Raw genomic sequence first — 24,996 nt, 5'->3', positions numbered from 1 at the left:
TACACTGTTAAGGATGGAAAATATAAAATTAGCCTATTTACAGTCAACTGTCATTAACTCTGTGGATTTAGGATTTGTTTACTGTATGCCGACAAAATTGACCCTAGAGATAAAACAACATCTGCCAACTTGAAACCAGTGAAATAATTGCTTATTAGGGAGGGGGATTTATAAATAAAATCAACAGATATAGGAATACTTGACAAATGTGTGTGGAGGATGGGGTAAGATGGAATCATCCGTGAATACACTCGCTGGCAGATTGCTTTGAAATTTTGATACCCACATCGTTCCTTCTACAGTATATTGCCAACCATCTCTGTAAACATTTTTGCTGCCCTTAATTTATTACTATGAGAGAGTCATTTTGAATATGTCAAACAAAATGGAATACAGATGTAGGACTTTTGACTTTGATCACAGTGCAGATGTGACTACAAGCTTCTGGGATACAGCACTGTAATATCTTGGAAATAATTTGTTGTATATATGACCAGATTATGCACTAATTTAAGGGTGGATGATATGTAAAGTAAGCTTTTATTTATTGGGTCTCATTACTGGCTACTATTTTAAGACTTTAATGTTTGTTTCTAAGCATCACCTCTGTAAAATGAGATTTGCATTTAAGCCAGCTGGAAGTGATTCAAGAATGGATTTCTGACAGGCAAAGAACAGCTGGAATACTGTACCTCCTACATGGGGTGCAAAGGAAGATGTCTGGTTGGGTTTCATACAAGTATAAGAGGTGTTCAATGGCAGATGCCTATTTTTTTAAAAAAATAGGATGATATAGCAGAATAATGCTAGTATGTTAAACCCGAACTTTACTTTGAAACATAGAGCATTTTAATGGTGTCTAGCTAAGTAGAGCCTGAATTTTTCAGTTTTTAATTGAAGAACAAAATGCATAACAAATTATTAAAATCAGGTGTGGCATTTATTTTGCCCAAGTAAACATGTCCATGCAATCAACACAGTGATCAAGAACCCCAGGACATCCGTGGCAGCCCTCAGGGCCTGTCTCAGTCCTACTCACACTCATCTCCAAAGGTAATCACTATCCTAATTTCTAGCACATGTGTTAGTTTTTACTGTTTTTGACACTTACATAATTGAAATTTTACAGTATTTACTTTTTTTTTTTTGGTCTGGCTTCTTTCAGGCAATATTATTTGTGTGTGATTCAACCACATTACTGTGTAGAACATGTTTTGTTTTCTTTTTTTTCCCTTTATACTAATATATTATATTGTATTGTATCCTCATACCAAAGTGTATGTGCTCTATTATTGTAGGAGAGTTGCTCATATCCACTTTGGGGCTATAATAAATAGTTCTTCTATAAACATACATATATATCATTTTGTCACATTTTTACTAATATGTGATTTATACATGCTGGGGGGTGTATAGAACTGCTAGTTCTAGAAGATACAAATCATCTAATTTAAAGATACTGCTGTGAAAATGAGTGAAAGAGACTTGATTTAAAATGGAGTCAGGAAGCCATGAAGGGAGAGAGGTCTCATGCAGGTAACATTTGTTTCAACTTATGGAACCAGCAGGAAGAAGGAAGGTTTCTACATACCTCAGTAACAGCAAACTGCCCACCACCTGCGGCCAGTGAGAAACTGCCATAACCTCAAACTCCTGTTCTCCTCTCTTATGTTCAAAACAACCCTTTATACTTTCCTCCAAGAATCTAGCAAAATGTAGCCTCCACTTTGTCCCTTTGGACTTCTATGGTTTGCCATAGTTTGCTTGTCCTAAATTGCAGTTTCTCTGCTATTCCTAAATAAAGTCACCTTTGTTTAATTAAATTACCATGTTTTATTTAAGTTTGACAATGTTAAGGATGGAAAATATAAAATTAGCCTATTTACAGTCAGCTGTCATTAACTCTTATGTTTGTCATAAGTAGTCTATTATCTCCATAACTTATTATTTGTTAGGGTTCTTAATTTTAGTAATTTCTGTTGGTGTGGTTTCTCATTGGGATTTAAATTGAATTTTCCTCTTGTTTAATGAGTTTGAGCAACTTTTTCATGTCTCAAAGGTTTTTATGTATTCTTTTTTCTCAAATACCAATTTTACATTGCCTTGTTGCTGATGCTGTTGCTTCTTGGATTTCAAAAATGTTTGGATTTCCATTTGAACTTTAGAATCTACATGCCAGATTCCAAAACAAAACCAACAAAATTCTGTGATCTGGAGAAGGCCTTAAATCTATAGAGACATTTTTGGAGAATTGACACTTATAAACATTCAATATTCCAATATATGAACATAGATAGTGAAAGCACTTAGGCTTCATTTATTTTCAGGATTTTGTAGTTTTCTGAGTTGAATGTTTGAGCAGTGTTCACAAGGTGTATTTCTAAGTATTGAAGTTTTTTGACGCTATGGTAAATGGTTTCATTTATTTCATTTTTAATTATTTTTAATGATATATTGATTTACATTTGAATTTTGTATATTAACATTTCATTCAGCACAGTTCAGAAATTCAGTTATTGATACTAATTGTTTTGGGGGAAATTATTTTGAAATCTTTATATATACTATCTTGAGTATGCAAAAATGATATTTTTATTTCTTCCTCTTTAATCTTTGCATTCTTCATTTCTTAGCCTGTCATTTTATGAGTTAGTTTTGAATAGACGCTGTGAGAATGGACATTTATGCTTCCTTTCCAGTCTTCAGGAAAAAATACTTCACATTGAGAATATTGAATGCTGACAATTTTTGATAGTTTCCTGTGGAAAGCAGAATTTTAGAATGGCCCTAGGATTTCTGGCCCCTGATATACATACACCTCCCATTTTTTTTTTAAAGAGTCCTAACTTAGTTTTAGTCTAGTTTGCTAACAGATTTTATCACTAATGAGTATTAAATTTTATCAAGTTAATTTTCTTTATCTATTGAGATTATTATTTTTTTTCTGGTTGTATGGTAAATTAAATGATTTTGACTCTTGAATTTTCTTGGAATAAACTTCACTTGGTCATGGTACTTACATTATTCTTTTTGTATATAGCTTGTTTGAGTTTCCTGATTTATTGGTTAGGATTTTTTTATCTGTGATTACCATAGATTCTCTCTGCGGTCATTGTCTTGATATCCTAGTCAGATTTTGGAATCAAGAATTTGCTGACCTCTGGGAAACCTGTGTGGCTCAGTGGGTTAAGCCTCTGCCTTTGGCGCAAGTCATGATCTCAGGGTCTTGGGATCTAGACCCTCATCAGGCTTTCTGCTCACCAGGGAACCTGCTTCCTCCTCTCTCTCTGCCTGCCTGTCTGCCTACTTGTGATCTCTCTCTCTGTCAAATAAATTAATAAAATCTTTCTAAAAAATTGCTGATCTCATAAAACCAGGTGAGAAAGAAAAATGTGTGTGTATATAATTTGGCAGAGGAGACATGTGGGATTTGATAATTTAGAAATATTTAGTTAACATTTTTTAGTAGATATAAGACTATTCAGTTTTTCTGTAATTTAATATGGTTGTAATGTTCTTTCTTTTTTGTCTCCATCACCTGTATTCTGTGGCAACCAAGATTTGTGCTCAGCTTCTTAGTCCATTATCAGCTACCTTCTGCTGGATTTTCCAGCTCCCATGTAAATTTGGCAAATGCTTTGAAAGAATTTCTTTCACTTTTTCTCTTGAGCTCTAAATGAAAAAAAATCTTGCCTTATGTTAAAAGGTGTATTCATTATGAAGGGTTTTTCAGTAGCAAATTTAGTTGGAATTGTCTATATTTTAATCCTGAACCTGTGTTGTTTTGAACCAGTTTGGGCTGATGTTAAATTGTAGAGAATAGAGTGATTTTCTATTTTATCCCCTACTCTGGTTTTATTCCTTAATCCTGGGAGAAGAGTTACTACCTAGACACATGCTCCACAGTTAACTTTACTACACAAGAAGTTAACTTTGCTACACAAGTAAGTAACTTTCTTACTCAAAAGTTGTTTATTCATAAGAGCATTGCTCTTATTAGTCAAGGGAACCATAAATTCCAATTGTGTGTAGTGACAATAGAAGATCAAATAATGATGAATAAATTCCAGCAGATGGTAACATGTATTTATGCCAAGGAACAAAAGGTTAGGATTAACTGAAACACTTGTGGAGAGAAAAGTTAGGCTAAACTGATTGATGATCACCTAAATTCATTGAGATTAAATTTCCACCAAATGACGATTGAAGGATTAATTAAATTATAGAAAAGTTTTAAATTTATGTTTTTGTATAATTGAGTTTGCAGTAATTACTTGTATCCACACTATACACATGTGTATATACACACACACTTGTTTTTCTTCTAAATATTGAATATAGTATTTATACCATTTGTGGTTTTTCACTTAAATCATCATGCTCCCATTTCCATTTTAGTGCATATAGATCTACATAATTTTTTTGAAATGTTTCTCATTATTTTATAGCACAGATAGTGTGTATTTTACCTAACTATCTTCCTATTGATGAGTATTAAGAGCATTTCCAATTTTAATTGTCACAAACAATATCATGAAATGCTTACTACCGGCTCCTTTTATTTCTGTAGTAAAAGTGGGTTACTGGCCAAAGAGAGTATGTATTCATAACAATTAGATAGTGTACTAGACCGAATAAAAAAACTGATGATTGTTTACCAAAATGTATTGAGAATATTCATTTTTACTAATTTTTAAAAAAGATTTTATCTATTCGACAGAGAGAGACACAGCAAAAGAGGCAGCACAAGCAGGGGGAGTGGGAGAGAGAGAAGTGGACTTCCTATGGGGCTCAATCCCCAGATCCTGAGATCATGACCTGATACAAAGGCAGATGCTTAATGACTGAACCACCTGGATGCCCCTCTTTTTTACTAATTTTTCTGTAGTCAAAAATTACCTATTAAATCTAAACCAAGTCATATATGGAGAAAATTATTTTTTTTCTTTTTAATTTTTTTTTTTAATTTTTAATAAACATATATTTTTATCCCCAGGGGTACAGGTCTGTGAATCGACAGGTTTACACACTTCACAGTACTCACCATAGCACATACCCTCCCCAATGTCCATAACCCCACCCACCCTCTCCCAACCCCACTCCCCCCAGCAACCCTCAGTTTGTTTTATGAGATTAAGAATCACTTATGGTTTGTCTCCTTCCCAGTCCCATCTTGTTTCATTTATTCTTCTCCTACCCCCTTAACCCCCCATGTTGCATCTCCACTTCCTCATATCAGGGAGATCATATGATAGTTGTCTTTCTCTGACTGACTTATTTTGCTAAGCATGATACCCTCTAGTTTCATCCACGTCATTGCAAATGGGAAGATTTCATTTCTTTTGATGGCTGCATAGTATTCCATTGTGTATATATACCACCTCTTCTTTATCCATTCATCTGTTGATGAACATCTAGGTTCTTTCCATAGTTTGGCTATTGTAGACATTGCTGCTATAAACATTCAGGTGCACGTGCCCCTTCGGATCACTACGTTTATATCTTTGGGGTAAATACCCAGTAGTGCAATTGCTGGGTCATAGGGTAGTTCTATTTTCAACATTTTGAGTAACCTCCATGCTGTTTTCCAGAGTGGTTGCACCTGCTTGCATTCCCACCAACAGTGTTGGAGGGATCTCCTTTCTCCGCATCCTCGCCAGCATCTGTAATTTCCTAACTTGTTAGTTTTAGCCATTTTGACTGGTGTGAGGTGATATCTCATTGTGGTTTTGATTTGTATTTCCCTGATACCGAGGGATATGGAGCACTTTTTCATGTGTCTGTTGGCCATCTGGATGTCTTCTTTGCAGAAATGTCTGTTCATGTCTTCTGCCCATTTCTTGATTGGATTATTTGTTCTTTGGGTGTTGAGTTTGCTAAGTTCTTTATAGATTTTGGACACTAGCCCTTTATCTGATATGTTGTTTGTCCCTCTTTTGCTCAGCTTCTTAATTCTCTGTTATTTGGTATTTTATATCACTAATTCTTTCTTCTGCCTCATTTATCCTAGCAGTGAGAGCCTCCATTTTTGATTGCACCTCATTAATAGCTTTTTTTATTTCACCTTGGTTAGATTTTAGTTCTTTTATTTCTCCAGAAATTGCTTTTATATCTCCCGAGAGGGTTTCTCTAATATCTTCCTTGCTTTTTTTGAGCCGGGCTAGAACCTTGAGAATCGTCATTCTGAACTCTAGATCTGACATTACCAATGTCTGTATTGATTAGGTCCCTAGCCTTCAGTACTGCTTCTTGTTTTTTTTTGTGGTGAATTTTTCTGCCTTGTCATTTTGTCCAGATAAGAGTATATGAAGGAGCAAGTAAAATACTAAAAGGGTGGCAACAACCCCAGGAAAATATGCTTTAACCAAATCAGAAGAGATCCCAAATCATGGGGGAGGGGAGGGGATAAAAAGAGGTTCAGAAAGAGGAAAAAAAAAAAAGAAAGAAAAGAAAAAAAAGAAAAGAAACAAACGAATAAAGAAAAAATGTAAAAAAGAAAAAATATATATATATTAGATAAACTAGTTAAAAAACATTAAAAAAGAAAAGGGTAAAAGGTAAAAAAAATTAAGCAGAAGAAGAGAAAAAAAAATTGAAAAAGAAAAAAAATTAACTGCAAGACTAAAGAATCATGGGGAGAAAGCCATGAGTTCTGTGCTTTGCTTTCTCCTCCTCTGGAATTCCGCTGCTCTCCTTGGTATTGAAACTGCACTCCTTGGTAGGTGAACTTGGTCTTGGCTGGATTTCTTGTTGATCTTCTGGGGGAGGGGCCTGTTGTAGTGACTCTCAAGTGTCTTTGCCCCAGGTGGAATTGTACCACCCTTACCAGGGGTTGGGCTGAGTAATCTGCTTGGATTTGCTTTCAGGAGCTTTTGTTCCCTGAATGCTTTCCCTAGAGTTCTGGAGAACGGGAATGAAAATGGTGGCCTCCCAGTCTCCGGCCTGGAGGAGCCGAGAGCCCGGGGCCCCATGTCTCGGCCAGTGTGACGAATCGACCAGGGTAACCATGAGGGCTAAGAGGATGATGAGAAAAGGTTAAGAGACAAAGAGATCGGGGCAGGAGGGACACTGAAAATGATGTCCAACAGTGCCAATTTTATTCTATATCTTACAATCATTTATAAGGCAGACCAGAATAGAAGGAGCATTACATCAGTACCTAGTTAGATGACCACAAGTTTCTGTAACAAGTTTACATTTACTACAAGTGAACCCTGTGATGCCAGGTAGTTTCGGCTAAAGCCATTAGCAAGACAACCAGGGAATGGGTTATGGGAGGTACAGAACAACAAGGACTAACTAAGACTTCAGGACTCCGGCCACATTGTTCCCTTTTGTAGGGAGAGTTGTGTGGGAAGTCATATAGGCGAACGCACGACACATAGCACAGACCCTTTCTCAGTGCACAAACTTTCCCATCCTTAACCTTGTCAAGGTGTCTGGACTTTGAAGGAGACACAAGTCAGGGCCTGGTTTGGTCCTCAGCTCCAACCGGGCTGTGGCTTCCAACAGCCCCACTCCTCAGTGCGCCCTTCAGAGAACAGCGCCCAATTACTCCTGTCTCCCTGGCCTCCAGCTGCCCTCTGAGCTCACGGAGCCTGCGACCGGTTCAAGGTAACCCCAAGCTGAGAGCTCACTCCTCGTCTCTGTCTCTGCAGCTGGCTTCCCCATTCTAATACCTGCAAGCTCTGTGACAGACACCCCCGATCCTTCTGTAACCCTGCGCGACCTGAGGCCATGCTGACCCCACGTGGGCTTCACCCCGGTTTAGCCTCTGGAGCGATGTCCCTCAGTGGAACAGACTTTTAAAAGTTCTGATTTTGTGCTCTGTTGCTCCGCCGCTTGCCGGGAGCCAGCCCCTCCCCACACGGTCTATCTTCCCGTCGCTTTGGATTCACTTCTCCGCTAGTCCTACCTTTCAGAAAGTGGTTGATTTTCTGTTTCTAGAATTGCTGTTCTTCTCTTCGATCTCCCATTGAATTTGTAGCTGTTTGCAATCTTTAGATAAGCTATCTAGCTGATCTCCTGCTACCTGAAGTAGTCTCAGCCTGCTACTTCTCCGCCATCTTGACTGCTCTCCCCGAGAAAATTATTTTTAATTTTCAATTAAATAAGGACAACTGTTTAGATTCTTATCTATTGTGCTTTTTTTCATCTTTTAGTTAATTTTTTCATCTTTTTAAAAAATTTTTGAGTTCTAAAATTAAGTCTACTAATAAGCCCATCAACAGTTTCCTAATGACAGATTTCTAGTCACAATCGTCTTTTTTTCCTACAGGGGCCGTTTTACGAATTACATAACTTCTTTTTTTTTTATTACTATTATTTCTGTAGCAACCTAAATACTTTCTAAGGAGATTAACTGTGAACACCTTGAACAATAAGTTCTCAGCACAGTCATCTGACTAGACTTTAGTAGAAATTCACACTTTAAAGGAATGCCTATAACGGGCAAATATCTGATGTTTTAAATGCTTCTTCCTACATCAGTGTGAACATCAAACCTATGATAAACTCAAACTTAACTAAATATTTACAAGCTGATGATGTATTTTACCCAAGTGTAATTTCTGCTTGTTACCAACTTGACAAGTAAATATTAGACCTAAAATGAACATCTGTTTATGGTAAAGTGGCTAATAAAAATGCCTGTGGTTAGAATGGAGGAAATATTTTCACATCTCTTCCAGCATTTTAATGAAAATTTTATATGAAATATAGCAATTTTCATGAGGACATTAACATGCAGTATTATAAATGCTTGATTTGAAATATTTTATTAACATTTTTATCTTTTTCTGCATTATCATTTATAACATAGTTAAGCAATATGAAAATGATATTTTGAGATCTAGCTGTAATATGAATGGAAACAATATTTCAAAAGATAATATATTTTTTGTTTGTTTCAATGCTGTTGAAGGATCTCTTAAAACAGCTATCGTCACTGGCAGATAAAGAATGTGTTAGGATGAAACAGAGGCCAGGTGTCCTTTGAGCTTAGCAAATACAATTCACCAAATATTTTAAGAAATAAACTTGCTGTCATGTAACAAGTTATGAGAATAAGAGTGTATAATAATGACTAACAGTAAAGATAAGAAGTAAAAACAAAGGTTCTGACTGTTATACCAAAGAGTTTTATGACAAATTAATTTCTATATCAGTAAAGAAGTGGATTAGGTCATTTTTTTTTTGAAGATTTTATTTATGTATTTGAGAAAGAGAGTGAGTGGGGGTAGGGACCGAGGGAGAGGAAGAAGCAGATTCCCCACTGAGCAGGGATCCCAGGACTCTGAGATCATGACCTGAGCCAAAGGCAGACATTTAACTGACAGCCACACAGGTGCTCATTGTATGGGTGTCACATTCTCATAGCTTACATGGTTGTTATATAAAATTTTACATATGATTAATCAAATATTTAGTACTTGGATTGGAGGCTGATTTCAGAGAAAACATGGGACGGTTTAGGACTGAGTCTGCAGAGATCCTGATTAAGGCTCCAGAGTAGAATTCCAGTTAACATTATAGGCTAAGTGTTTTTCATGTTAGGAGACTACTGCCTCTGTTTTCTAGAATACCCCCATTTCAGATTGAAAAGAAAATAAAGTGAAGAAAATCTTTATTTTCTGAAGGGAAGGAAAGTATTTAAAATAAGTAAGTTGGACAATGAAGTAAAGAGGGGACTTGAAAATTAAACCTAAGGACAGAAAGTGCCAACGCTCAAATTCATAAATGCTAAAAGCAGAACTTCTTGTTTCATTATCACCAGAAAAGGACAGACAGTACAGGCAATAAGCCAGAATATGCAAATAGGAGTGTCACAATGAACTCTTTTCTGTGGAAATGGACACCACAAAATGTTTAGCTCATAGATGGAAGATTCTGAAAAAAATTAGCAAGTCAAGACTAAAGACCTGAAGAGAACAAAAACCTGAAGCTATTCTTTATCCTTTTCTCTTTTTCTTTATTCTTTCTTCAGTTTACGTCATTATCCCTTCACCTTTACAAAAATTACTTTGCTCTTCTCTCTGATTTAGAACACTAAGTATGTATGGATAGAATCATCAGGACTTGGGAATGCTTAAAACTTCAAGACTCACAAAATAAATGTATAAAAATTAAACTTTTAAAAAGGTAACAGGAATGAGGTTTCTGACTTATTTTCTAAACTTTCTTTAATAGGGAAAAGAAGTTAGCTAAGTGAACAAGGTTGAGACCTTGAAAAGAAAAATACTTTAGTGTTGTCCTGCTCAATTTCTATGCAGCATCAAGATAGTGTGAAAGACAAAATGCCCTGCATGATTAAGATGATGATTTTATTCAGCCTTACTGCATAGGAACAATGCTCTTCAATGAGGAAGGCCTTAAAGAAAAGAAAAGGGGGCTGGGGTTTTATAGAGGTAGATAACAAGGTAGATAAACAAGGGAGTTATCTTTAAATCTTACGGGAGTCCATGGACAGTAAGTTTTCTAGAGAAGGGTGGTTTTTTTGAGGTTAGCATTTCTGAAACATAAAAGTGTGGGATGGATGTTCTTAACCATCACTAATCACTGAGAGTATAGAGCCCAAGTTAAATTCAGTATTCACCACTTCATGTGACCACTAAATCTCTATTTAACTGCAATAGTAACTTTAACTGCACTGTCTATTGTTTTGTTCAATATCCATTGAATAAGGTCCCAAGTGATAAATTCCTTTTAAAAGTCATTTCTAAGAAATAATACTAATTATCCTGAGGAATTGATTTTTGTCTTTTATTACACAATAAAAATTATATAAAACCATTATTGTTTTATTTGTACCTAAATTGAGAGCTAACTGCTCAATTACAGTGGCTATATATATAGTATTATATATATATATATATATATATATATATAGACTCATATATATGATGTTATCTATGGTTCCCCATTATTTACATAGCGGTATTTATAAACATTCTATATTAGCAGTTTTATTGTTTGAATATATTTTTAAATATCACTTAAGATCTTTTTGGAAGAAAGTAACCTAGAAGTAGTAGCTCAAGGAAAATAAGGACTAGTCAACTTCTTCTGTTGTTTCTTTAAAACCTAGCTCATATTTGTTCAAATAATTTATGAATTCTAAAGAATTTTGAATTGAATCTGTGGGATCATGGTAGCAGAACAAGGATTATTTAACTATTGGTAAAAATGGTTATATAGGAATTATCAGACTGAATAGGTGTTTGGTAAAGGAATCACAAGATGGATTGTTAGAAGATATTAACAGAATAATTACAAAAGCCATCTCATTTTAATGATATGCAAAATCAGTGCTTAGATCAAAATTCCTCAGAAATGTTTGTGAAGTCTCCTTTTGCATTATTGTTTTTTAGTCTAGGCTCTCATTACTTGATTAGGGGAGAGGGAATATTAAATGTTAGAACTTGAAAGTGACTCAAAGGCAACTTACTCAGGTAATTGGAATTCCTTCTAAAATTCTAGGACAGTGCCTCACACTTTTACATTTGGTCAGATGACAGCAACAAGCAAGTATTCATTGAAGAGAAAAGTAACTGATACTTGATTGCCTGCCTCCTGTATACCAAGTGACATTTATATAACTTATCTCATTATCTCTCTGAGATCACATTGCCCTTTACAGTGTTACTCACATTGTGGCCTGAATTATTTTTGTAATCTGGTAGAGAATGCATATTCTCAGGCCACATCCTGATTAAAACAAAAAACAAAACAAAAATGTAAACCAAACAAAAAGTGGAATCTCTGGACTATGTGGCTTAACAAGTTATCCAGGTAAGTCTTTTAAACTAAAACTTGAGCAACACTAGTTTTTACCATTGTACTCTTAAGAAAAAAGGTCAGGGGCACCTGGGTGGCTCAGTGGGTTGAGGCCTCTGCCTTCGGCTCGGCTCATGATCCAGGGTACTGGGATTGAGCCCCGCATCAGGCTCTCTGCTCAGCGGGGAGTCGGCTTCCTCCTCTCTCTCTCTGCCTGCCTCTCTGCCTACTTGTGATCTCTGTCAAATAAATAAATAAAATCTTAAAAAAAAAAAAAAAGAAAAAGGTCAGAAGTCCTAAGCAACTGGCCCAGTTCCTTGTAGCTGGTGAGTTGCAGAATGGTAGTGGTTACTGAAATCATCACACTTCCTCTTTTCATTCACTAATTTATAGATCATTCCTTGGTCAGCCTGTCTGCTGAATCCCTTTTCACCTGTCCTTTGATCTTATGAGCCCCATTGATATATATTGATTTCTACTTTCTGATTATTGAACAATACTTCTAATGTCGTTTTAGTCTCTAAAATGTTGAGACCCATGGTGAATCATTTCAGTTGTTTTCTTTCTAATATCCTAAACTCACTTACATGATTTCCTTGTGTTACATCTCATTAGTGAAATTCCCAAATTATATGTACCTGGATATTGGCTACTATTACGATAGCACCCAGGCAACTTGATTGACTGTGGTGGGAGTAATTAATATAGCTTGCAGCATCGGGTCCATAATCATCACCAACCTCAACTGGATCTCAGCAATGTCACATATTACTCATTTTTCCTTTTTGAGTCACTATTATAGTTTTACAATATCTGTTTTAAAATTTTTCTATTCTTGTCTCAAGCTGTGCTGACTCTATCTCCTTACTCTCAAGACATGACTTTGCCTTTTGTTTCTCAGATTAAATAGAAGCAATTATGTAACAATTCCTCTAAATTGCCACATCTAAATGTAACAACTTAAGTTAATAAATAAAGCCTTAGCCCAGTAATCTCCTTTGTGAAGGTTGTCTTAGGTCAATTCTGGTCTATTTCAGTCTTTACCCCTTCCATGCTAAAGGGAATGGCTTATTTCAACTTTTGTGCCACTCCAATGGCACAAAATACCATTTGTGCCACTTCAATGCCACAATGGTACTTGGCACGTTTGATACTATATACTTACCTGGAATTATTTTGATCAAAAGTCTGTTTCTTTTAGTAATCTATAAGATTTCAGAAGATAAGAAACATACCTTTTGTCTTTGAAGCTTGGTTTGCTAATACTACAGAAGAGCAGTAAAAAGAATGAATAATATAATGGTGCAAATAAACCAGTTTCTCTTTTTAAAAAGAGGACGATTTAGATCTCCCTTTTGTTGGAGAATAAAAGGCTCCTTTATAATATGACATACTAGTAGAAAAATAAAAGTTAATCTAAATTTTTTGAGGTCTTAAAAGCACTTTCGGAAACCATGAGCAACAGCTTTTGGCTTAAAATGGATATAGTAAATGTTTCAATTACTATGGAAGAGAAGACATCAAAGGAGATTTTATCTGGAAATACTATTTTCTAAACAGTACAGTCAAATGATTTGTTTTTCTTTTCCAACAAGGTAGTATCAAATTGCAGTGTAATAACACCACATAGAAGACATCTCTGATGGTCAGTTTCACCAAGGTTGTGGAGTCAGAGGACTAAGAGCTAGTTGATGGGTTTGGTTGCCCCTAACCCACTTCCCTTAAAGATTGCTGAAAGAGTGGAAAAGTATAAATGGATTTTACAGAAAGTGAAATGTTTTCTGAGGCAGAATGGCAGAGCATATTTGTGTTTTATAGAGAGAAAGAAAGAAGAAAAGAGAAAAGAAAAGAAAGAAAAATAAAAGAAAGAAACTAGACTTTCTAACAAGTTGGCTTTTCACCATAGGTCTGGCCAGTGTCCACACAATGCACAGTTTGACTGGTTTTGTTCTCTTTGTCCTTTTCTTTATTATCTTCGCTATATTTTCATCCTTGCTAGCTTTCAGCAGGAGTATAGGTTTTGTACACTTAGAAATTTATCAGACTGGTCAAAAATGAAATAAATATTATATCAAATTACATCAGCATTTTATGGGTTACATTGCCTAAAACATTAGTATTGTAAGATTTCAGTATTTTGGAGGAAATTTTAAATAAAATTAAGCAGATTTCTTAATTTTTTTTTTTTTAGATTACTTACCATGATGTGCTTTCCAAAGGAGGAAAGAGTGCAACTCCATTTTTCAGTTATGTTTGTTGATGTGATTTCTTAAACAATTCCAAACATTTTATAGAATGTAATAAATAATCTTGTTTTGAAACAAACAAAGGGATCTCATTTTTTAGTTCACAATACTGCTGATTTTCTCATTGTTTGATCTTGTATAATTTTTGTTTTGAGAAATACAACTAGAAGAATAGACGTACAGCACTTTACATGCACATATATGTTTTTCCATTGTTCACTTGGTTACTACTAATTTTAGCGAGGATAATTTTTCTGTAGATATGCCCAAAGAATTTTGGAGTTGCTTTTCATGTGATCTGAGTAATGAATTCACAATTGTTTCGTGATCAAATATAAAATTCATGTTGCTGAACATAAGGAAAATGTATATGAATTTCATTTTAATGTAGATAGAAGATAGAAAAAAATGAAGAGGACAGACAATATCAATAGCTTTTAATTTGTTGAGTGTTTATTCTGTTTTATTGACCTTGCCAAGTGAATCACTTATATGATCTTATTTATTATTGATAAGAACCCTGGGCTTAGATGCCACCATTACCTCCATGTCATAGATGAGGAGACTTAAAATTCTTTGTTTTTTAAGTTAAATTAAATTAAATTAAATTTGTGTGTGTGTGTGTTCCAAAGTTCATTGTTTATGCACCACAACCAGTGCGCCATACAGTATGTGCTCTCCTTAATACTCACCACCAGGCTCATCCAAGCTCTCATCCCCCTCCCCTCCAAAACCCTCAGTTTGTTTCTCAGAGTCCATAGTCTCTCATGGTTTGTCTCCCCCTCTGATTTTCCCCAGCTCACTTCTTCTCTCCATCTCCCAATGTCCTCCTTGTTATTCCTTATGTTCCACAAGTAAATGACTCTTTTTGTTTGACTTATTTGAGGATAATTAAAATGCTATAGATTAGGTGATTTAACTGTGGCTTCTTAGCAAGCAATAGAGCAGAACTGAAACTGATTTGAATTGACCCTGGAGCTCACACTCCCTGGTGAACAGTGGCAGGGTTGCCTCACACCAGCCCTGCTTAGAGTCAGATTGATTTAGGACCTCAGTAGTGAGATAGGTTTTAGAGAGCTTCCAGTCTAGAGGAGAACCACTGAAGAGATGAGAGAGGATGCCTATTGCCCAATTCACTGCCACCATCCTTGATATAAGCTCTCCTGAGTTGCCAGTTTGCTTCCATGTCTTGTCCATGAGGAAATCTTATTATGTGGAGTGGAACTAGGATAATGATAAGATGAACATAAAGTCCCCATTCTATGAGATTTGGGGTGGCCTTTTAATAACCTCACTCTCAGGCTATTGCCAGAACTATGAACATGCTAATTTTTCCATCTCCTTTACGGGGAATACTTTTCAATTCTAAGAGTGAAGGGGTAATGGTATGGCAGATATCCCAAGCAGTTCTAGGAGGTGGATTATGGTTTTAACATGTGAAGAAATCCTAAGAAGAAATTAGGCCAATATTCAGAATACTTTGTACTTACTCCCTGACAAAAATATGCTAATTATCTTACCATCCCAGAAGAGAAATTGGTTTCTGCACAAATTGCTTCTGTTTATAAATTTTTTTCTGAACTTCTGGCTTTAAAAAATTATGTCTCATTAGTTACAAATCGTAAACATTCTCAAATTTGAAACTTAAAATTTTATCTTTTGAAACCAATATTTCTTAACTCTCCATTCTCTCTCTTTTAATTTGTTCATTGTGAAAATTCTTAAAATAGTACTGTTGCCTCCACTACCTTTTCTTCCAGTCTCAACTTACTCTTTGTTATTCTTCCTCCCACCAATTTGCTGAAACTACTGTCTTTGAGAGCTCAATTCACCAACGACCTACTAATTAACAAATTCAATGGTCTCTTCTAAGCCCTTACTTGACTAGACCTCTCCACAGCAATCAAAATCACAGACCACTTGTTCCTTCTTGAAAAGCTCTTATAACTGGAAGAAGAAAATGACTATTTCTTCCCCATAGAGAGATTTGGGAGAAAAATGGCCCTTGGCTAAGAATTTAATCAAGTACTTATAAGAAGTAATTTCAAAGGCTCCACCTGGTCTTAGTCTAGCAAAGGTAGCATGCTATAACAGGTATATGGGTCAGCATTAGCTCATTTATTATTCCACATAGACCTGAAATAGCACATTTAAAAAGGGGGGTGGAAGATAAAGGAAAGGGAGCATCATGGCACTGCATAATTATGAGACCATGCTAACTCCATTACAGGTATGCGAATTTGTGAGTTATGAGGCAAGTGGAAAATTATTTTTTTCTGTTCAGATTTGACACTGTTGTAGAAGACAATGCATGCATATGAGTGCATATGAGAGAGATACACAGAGATTTTTAATATATTACAATTAGAAATTGGAAGAACAGAATGTGATGCCTTCTGACCTTTGGGAAACAACTGAAGAGTACAGTAAAGTGCTCAGGGCTGCTCCTGGGTTGCATGAAGGAGTTCTGATAAATAGGCAATCCTTGAGTATTCCATTAAGACACATGTTATTCTAGCCCAAATATGACTAGGGTAGTGACATTCAATCTGAGATGAGATCAATCTCTATAGATTGACTGTAGAAGGAGAAAATTTTGCTAAAACTAGTGCAAAAAGCAATGCAGACATCAATAAAGGTAGTAAGTATATTAAATTTAGATGTTGTCTCTTTTCTCTTTCAAATTTTTGAACTCTTACAATGCAAACATTTTGCCTTAGTCCTTTTTTAACATCATTGTCTCTTCCAGGGAGTTCTGTTGTTTATATGGTTAGTAATTGTTGAATTAAACATATACATTTATGCAATGAATTAGTCATTCACTAAATTTTATATTAACTTATATAAATTTAATTATATAAAATGAAATGTGAAAAGTAGGTAGTATGGAATTCATTAATAGTAAACACAAAAATTATATAGTAACCTGGTAAGACGATAATGAAATAGTGTAGCTATCTTTTTTTAGTAGCTATTTTTAATTCAATTTATTTAACTAAAATAAAAACAGGAATAAAAACAGGAACAGGTCACTCATTTCTCCAACCCCTCACCCTCCACCTGTGTCAACCGCTACTCCTTTCTATGTATCTATGGCCATGACTATTTATTTATTTACTTATTTACAGACTGCACTTATTAGAGAGATTATTAGATTGTATCTCTCTCTCTGATTTATTTCACTAAGCATAATGCCCTCAAAATACATCCGTATTGTCACAAATGATACAGTTTCATTCTCTTTTATGGTCAAATAATATTCCACTCTGTGTGTGTGTATCTCACATCTTCTTTATCTCTTCATCTATCAATGAACACTTACATTATTTCCATATCTTGACTATTGTAAATAATGCTGCAGTGAACGTGGGGGTGCATATGTCTTTTTGAGTTAGCATTTTCATTTTCTTTAGATAAATGCCCAGAAATAGATTTGCAGGATCATATGATAGATTTTGTTTTTTTTTTTTTAATTTTTGAGAAATGTCCATACTGTTTTTCATAGTGGCTGCACCAACTTATATTTCCATCAACAGTGCATGAGTTTTCTTTTTTCTCCACATCTCACCAACACTTATTTCTAGTTTTTTTGATAATAGTCATTCTAACGGGAGTGGGGTGATAGCTCATTGTGGCTGTCACTTGCATTTCCCTGGTTTTAATGATGTAAAGTGTCTTTTCATGTACTGATTGGGCATCTGTAGATCTTCTTTGGAAAAATGGCTATTCGGATCTTTTGTGCATTATTTAATTAGTTCTGGAGTTTTTTAAGTTGTAAGAAGTAACTATTTTTGATGGTGATAATGACAGTAGACAGAAAAAATGGGACCTAAGCTAATGTTTATAAAGTACCTGTAAAATGTGAGATACTTTGTATATACCATCATATGAAATATAAATAAATGATCTGAGATATAGGTATGTTAATTTCAGCATACTACTGAAGAATCCAGAATTTGAAAATGTTGAATAAGCAGCTCAGGAAAAGCAAGTAGTTTCAACTTTCTTGTAACTACTATCAATTTATTCTGGCTGCAGAGAAATGAAAAGAAACCTTTGGCTATATCTCTATTCAATAAAAGGGAATCCTCATGGATTAACAATGTTTGCTTTAATCTCAGAAGGGAGATGAAGCTGTTCACTGCCAAGTATTGTTATCATTGCACTAATCCAAAATGGGAACAGAAAAATGAAAGTATGTGGTAGTGTTTCTTCGTAAATGTGGGAGAGAGTTGAAAGAGAGGGATAGTTGGGATTTGAGTTCAGATACAATGATATTTACATGACATCATTAATTTAACTTTAAAATCTGAAAAAAAAATTAATCTATGTTTCTGATGCTGTAGTAATGCCAGCTGCCACTGAAAGAGACTTTAACAGTTTAAATTAAGTCCTTATATAAGTAATACCAATTAAAATCTTTTAACAGCAGGGCAGAAGATGGAAAGGAGTCACTCCACAGCTCTCTTCATTCTCAAGACATAGTTTGCCGTTTTTATATTTAAAGGTCTTTGTGAGCTTGAGTAATATATATGCATATTCCTGAGTTCAGATAGTCTTTCCCTTTCATGTAACAGTCACACTTTTAAAAATTCAAGTTATGGGGTGCCTGGGTGGCTTGGTGGGTTAAGACTCTGCCTTCAGCTTGGGTCAGGATCTCAGGATCCTGGGATCGAGCACCAACTACATCGGTCTCTCTGCTCGGTGGGGAGCCTGCTTCTCCCTCTCTCTCTGCCTCCCTCTCTGTCTACTTGTGATCTCTCTCTGTCAAAAAAATAAAGAAAAACTCAAGTTATATGTGAATGTCTCCAAAAGGTTTAAAAAAAAAAAAATTTGGTTCCCTTAAACTTTCTGTCTACAAGCAAAGGTTTTACAAAATAAAATGTGTTTACCACTAAGTCACTAAGTTAAGTAGGGCCTAAAAATTACCATATTAAATGAAATAAGAACTAAACAATGAAATTAAATATGAATGAATTGAGGAAAGTGGGGAAGCAGGGCAATCTATATTACCCAAATTACAGTATCTTTTGGTTTTAAGCCAACAATTCCATTGATGCTGTGATTCTGTCTTCCAAAGACTGGACATCTGGCATGGAGTACTAGTGATTTTCCAAACTGGAAATGAACATTTTAGACCATTTATAGTTACTTAAGTGAATTCATAAAAATATAAAAGGCCAACTAGTCTTTTTCTTCAGGGTGAACCTTCAGAATGTGAGTATTAGATGGATTATGTGGTTGTTCTTTTTTACTTGCCTACCCCATCCACTTTTGGTTTCCTCCCCAATTTGAGAATCAGGGGTCAACACCTATGGAAAGTATTAAGAGAAACACTGTGCTGGCTGGATTCTGATTAGGTTTAAGAACCTAATCTCAGGGGGGCGCCTGCATGGCTCAGTTGGTTAAGTGGTTGCTTTTGGCTCATGTCACAATCCTGGGTCCTGGGATTGAGCCCTGCATCAGGCTCCCTGCTCAGCAGAAAGCCTGCTTCTCCCTCTCCCTCTACCTGCTTCTCTGCCTACTTGTGCACTCTCTCTATCTCTCTGTCAAATAAATAAATTAATAAATTAATTAAAAAAAAAAGCAGAAGAGCAACCTAATCTTAAGAGGAGTGGGGGGACCCTATTTCAACTAGTCCCCTGAATTGAGCTGGCTATCTACCAAACCACTCTGAACACCCACAAAATCAGCCCGAGATATAAGAAGATATATTTGGATCTATACCAACAGATTATCTCCTGCAGTTAGTTTCAGGGTATGAAGTGGGGAGCCATGACTCTGCAGGCAGATATTAGAAGATAAATGGAAGGGAGAGGGAGCCTCTGGGACCTTGTGCACCACCAGAGCTCAAAAACTTCCAGTGCTGGGGACCAGGCACAGACTTGCAGACTCATAGCAGTGGAGAAAAGACTTTAGGGCAGCCCCCCAGATTGAAACCTGGAGCTGTGGGGGTGCACATGTGAACTGGGGGCAGGTGGTTGTGTTAAAAGCACAAAGGGCAGAGACATGCCTGGACCTGGAAGTGAGGCCTAGGAGTGCTGCTGTGGGGCATCCAACCCTGGATACTGCGGTTTTTAGCATTACAAACAAAAATGGAGTTAGTGCGACCTGGAGGGCTTTCTGGAGAACAGACTGCAATCTCTCTGTTCTGAAACAGAGATTTGGATATGGTCAATTCTGCTTTGACTCTCAGAAGAGAAGCAGAAAGCCACCAGGGAAAGCCACCAGAGAACAAAAGCTTCCCCAAACCTGTTTCCACTGAGCCCATGCCCCCACAACAGTAGGGAAGCGAGACTCTGCCCAAACAGTGTTGCCTGAGTACAGCATGGCTGCTCATTCCCCCAGAAGACAGGCTGAATAAAATCCATGTAAAACAGATGCATCTTTCTTGGGTTGTGGTCAATAATTTGGACTCTGTACCTTCCCTCAGCCATCCCTCAACAGAATGACTAAAAGGAGGAATCCCCAACGTAAGAAATATTCAGAGACTGTAACTTCTGCCACAGAACTAATGGGTTATGGATATAAGCAAGACCTTGGAAATAGACTTTGGGGTAACAGTTATGCATACAATAGCTAGGTTAGAGAAAACCATTAATGGCAACATATATTCTCTAAGGGCAGAAGTGAGAGCTGATCTGGCAGAACTTAAAAATGCTATCAATGAGAGCCAATATAATCTAGATACTCTAACAGCTAGGCTAAATGAGGCAGAAGAACAAATTAGTGATCTAGAAGACAAATTGATAGTAAAGAAGGATCAGGAGGAGACCTGGAACAAACAGCTTAGAATCCATGAAAACAGAATTAGAGAAATAAATGATGCCATGAAATGTTCCAATGTCAGAATTATTGGGAACCCTGAGGCGTTGGAGAGAGAGAGAGAGAGAGAGAGAGAGAACACAAGAGAGAGGACTAGAAGATATATTTGAGCAAATCCTAGCTAAGAACTTCCTAATCTGGGGAATAAAACAAGCATTCCTGTGCTAGAGGCAGAGAGAACACCTCCAAAGATCAAGGAGAATAAACTAACACCCTGGCATGTGATAGTAAAACTTGAGATTCTTAAAACCAGGGAAACCATCTTAAGAGCAGTTAGCAGGAAGAGATTCCTTACCTACAGAGGGAGGAACATCAAAATAATGTCAGACATATCCACAGAGACATATTCAGGCAAGATATATTCAAGGTACTAAATGAGAAGAATATGCAGCCAAGGATACTTCATTCAGCAGGGATGTCATTTGGAATAGATGGAGAGATAAAGAGCTTCCAAGATTAGCAAAAACTGAAAGAATATGTTACCACTAAGCCAGCCCTGCAAGAAATGTTAAAGGGGGGGGGGTTCTAATAAAGAAGAAAGAACCCAAGAGTGATGTAGAACAGAAATTTATAGAGATAATCTATGTAAATAAGAACCTCACAGGAAAATCATACCTTTGAATAATCACTCTCAATGTGAATGACCTATTCACATGAATTAGTTCAGGGTTACCGAATGGATAAAAAGACAGGACCCATCTGTATGCTGTCAACAAAAGACTCATTTTGAACTCATTTAAAGATACATCCAGACTGAAAGTGAAGGGATAGAGAACCATCTTTCATGCCAACGGACCTCAAAGGTAAGCTGGGGTAGCAATTCTCATATTAGACAAACTAGATTTTAAGCTAAAGACTGTAGTCAGAAATATAAGACACTATATCATTCTTAAAGGATCTAGCCAACAAGAAGATCTAACACTTGTAAATATCTATGCCCCCAACAGGGGAGCAGCCAAGTACAGAAGCCAATTGTTAATGAAAATAAACATATTGATAATAATACATTAATTGTAGGAGACTTTAACACTTCACTCTCAGCAATAGACAGATCATCTAAGCAGAAAATCAACAAAGGAGTAAGAGCTTTGAATGACATTGGACCAGAGGGACCTCACAGATGTATACACAACATTTCCACCCTAAAACAACAGAATATTCAGTCTTCTTGAGGGTACATGCAATTTTCTTCAGAATAGACCATATACTTGGTCATAACTCAAGTCTCAACAAATACCACAAGATTGAGATTATTTCCTGCATATTCTCAGACCACAATGCTTTGAAATTGGAACTCTGTCACATAAAAAGTTTGGAAGAAATTAAAACACTTGGCTAAAGATCATCCTATTCGAGAATGTTCGGGTCAAGCAGGAAATCAAAGAAGAACTTAATTCATAGAAGCCAATGAGAATGAAAACACATTAGTCCAAAACCAATGGGCTATGGCAAAGGTGGTCCTAAGGGGGAAATACATGGCCAATCAAGCCTCACTTAAAAAAAAAAAAGAAAAAAGAAAAGTTCTGAACACAAAAACTATCTTTACACTGTAAAGAATTTGAGAATCAACAATAAATTAAGTCTAACCCATGTATAGGAAGGGAAATAATTAAGATTAGAGCAGAGATCAATGAATTAGAAACCAAAATTACAGTAGAACACTCAGTGCAACTAGAAGCTGGTTTTTTTGGTTTTGTTTTGTTTTTAAGAATTAATAAGATCAGTAAATCACTGGACAGACTTACCCAAAAGAAAAGAGAAGGGACTCAAATTAATAAAATTATGAATGAAAGCAGAGATACCATGACGAACACTGAAGAAATAGAAACAATAGTCAGAAATTATTATAAACAGCTATATGCCGATAAGTTAAGCAATCTAGAAGAAATGTATGCATTCCTGGTAACCTATAAACTTCCAAGACTGAAGCAGGAAGAAATTGACAACCTGAACAGGCCAATAACCATTAATGAGATTGAACTGGTGATCAAACACTACAAGGTTCAGGACCTGATGGATTCCCTGGGGAATTCTACTAAACATTCAAAAAAGAAATAATACCCATTCTCATGAAGCTGTTTCAAAAAATAGAAGGGGAAGGAAAACTTCCAGACTCTTTCTGTGAGGTCAGCATTACCCTGATCCCAAAACCAGGCAAAGACCCCATCAAAAAGGAAAATTTCAGACCAATATCCCTGATGAATATGGATGCCAAGATTCTCAACAAGATCCTAGCTAATAAGATCCAACAGTACATTAAAAAAATTAGCCATCACAACCAGGTGGGATTTATCCCTGGGATGCAAGGGCGATTCAGCATTCGCACATCTGTCAGTATGAAAGAACAAATTAATAAGAGAAGAGAGAAGAACCACTTGGTCCTTTCAATTGATGCAGAGAAAGCACTTGATCAAATATAGCATCCTTTCCTGATTAAAATTCTTCAGAGTATAGGAGTATAGGGAACATTCCTCAATTTCATGAAATCCATCTATGAAAAAACCACAGTGAATATCATTCTCAATGGGCAAAAGCTGAAAGTATTTCCCTTACTATCAGAAACAGGGCAAGGAGGCCCACTCTTGTCACTATCGTTCAACATAGTACTAGAAGTCCTAGCAACAATAATAAGACAACAAAAAGAAAGAGAATGTATTCAGATTGGCAAAGAAGAAGTCAGACTCTGTCTCTCTTCACAGGTGACATGATACTTTATGTGGAAAACCCAAAAGACACCACCTACAAGTTACTAGAACTCATACAACAATTCAGTAATGTGGCAGGATACAAAATCAATGTACAGAAATCAGTTGCTTTCTTATACACTAATAGTGAAACTGCAGAAACAGAAATGAGAGAATTGATTCCATTTACAGTGCTGATTCCATTTACAGTAGCACTAAAAACTGTAAGATACCTTGGAATAAACCTAATCAAAGAGGTAAAGGATCTATACTCAAGGAAGTACAGAACCCTCATGAAAGAAATTGAAGAAGACATGTAAAGATGGGAAAACATTCCATGCTCATGGATTGGAAGAATAAACATTGTTAAAATGTTGATGCTGCCCAGAGCAATCTATACCTTGAACACCATCCTGAGGAGAGTACCATCGGCATTTTTCAAAGTGCTGGAACAAACAGTCCTAAAATTTATATGGAACCAAAAAAGACCCCAAATCACCAAAGAAATGTTGAAAAACAAAACAAAATGAAACAAACTAACAAAATAAAACAAAGTTGGGGCATCATGTTGCCTGATTCGAGGTATATTACAAAGCTGTGGTCACCAAGACATCATGATATTGGCACAAAAACAGACACATAGACCAGTGGAACAGAATAGAGAGCCCAGATATGGACCCTCAGATCTATGGTCAAATAATCTTTGCCAAAGCAGGAAAAAATATACAATGGAAAAAAAGACAGTCTCTTAATAAATGGCGCTGGGAAAATTGGACAGCTATATACAGAAGAATGAAACTGCACTATTCGCTTACACTGTACACAAAGATAAACTAGAAATAGATGAAAGACCTCAGTGTGAGACAGGAATCGATCAAAATCCTAGAGGGGAACATAGGCAGTAGTGACTTTGATATGGACCAAAGCAACTTCTTTCAAGAGCCATCTCCAAAGGCAAGGGAAACAAAAGTGAAAATGAACTTTGGGACTGCATCAAGATAAAAAGCTTCTGCACAGCAAAGGAAACAGTCAACAAAACAAAGAGGCAACCCATGGAATGTCATTTGTATTTGCAAATGACATTACAGATAAAGGACTAATATCCAAGATCTGTAAAGAACTCCTCAAACTCAACACTCAAGAAACAGATAATCATGTCAAAAAATGTATAGAAGATATGAACAGACACTTCTCCAATGAAGACATACAAATGGCTAACAGACACATGAAAAAATGTTCATCATCATTAGCCATCGGGGAAATTGAAATCAAAACCACATTGAGATACCACCTTAATACCAGTTAGAAAGGCAAAAATTGACAAGGCAAGAAACAACAAATGTTGGAGAGGTTGTGGAGAAAGGGGAACCCTCTTATACTATCGGTGGGAATGCAAATTGGTACAGCTATTTTGGAAAACAGTGTGGAAGTTCCTCAAAAAATTAAAAATAGAGCTACCCTATAAC

The 24,996-nt window shown here is 36.1% G+C and overlaps 1 long non-coding RNA gene across 3 annotated transcripts in view; it reads left to right on the top strand.

Moving 5' to 3' along the window:
- Positions 1 to 24,996, top strand: part of LOC309849172 — an 895,871-nt gene that overhangs the window by 195,526 nt on the left and 675,349 nt on the right. The window contains exon 6 of one of the 3 annotated variants that reach the window (XR_014303541.1): positions 17,955 to 18,012. The exons of the other annotated variants lie outside the window; for them this stretch is intronic. This is a non-coding gene — a long non-coding RNA (uncharacterized lncRNA). The remainder of the gene's footprint in view (positions 1 to 17,954; positions 18,013 to 24,996) is intronic. 3 annotated transcript variants of the gene reach the window in all.

This window comes from Mustela nivalis (assembly GCF_964662115.1).
Source record: "Mustela nivalis genome assembly, chromosome: 15".
Taxonomy (NCBI): Eukaryota; Metazoa; Chordata; class Mammalia; order Carnivora; family Mustelidae; genus Mustela; species Mustela nivalis.
The sequence above is the reverse complement of the archived record's forward strand: the minus strand, read 5'-3'. Positions and strand labels throughout refer to the sequence as shown.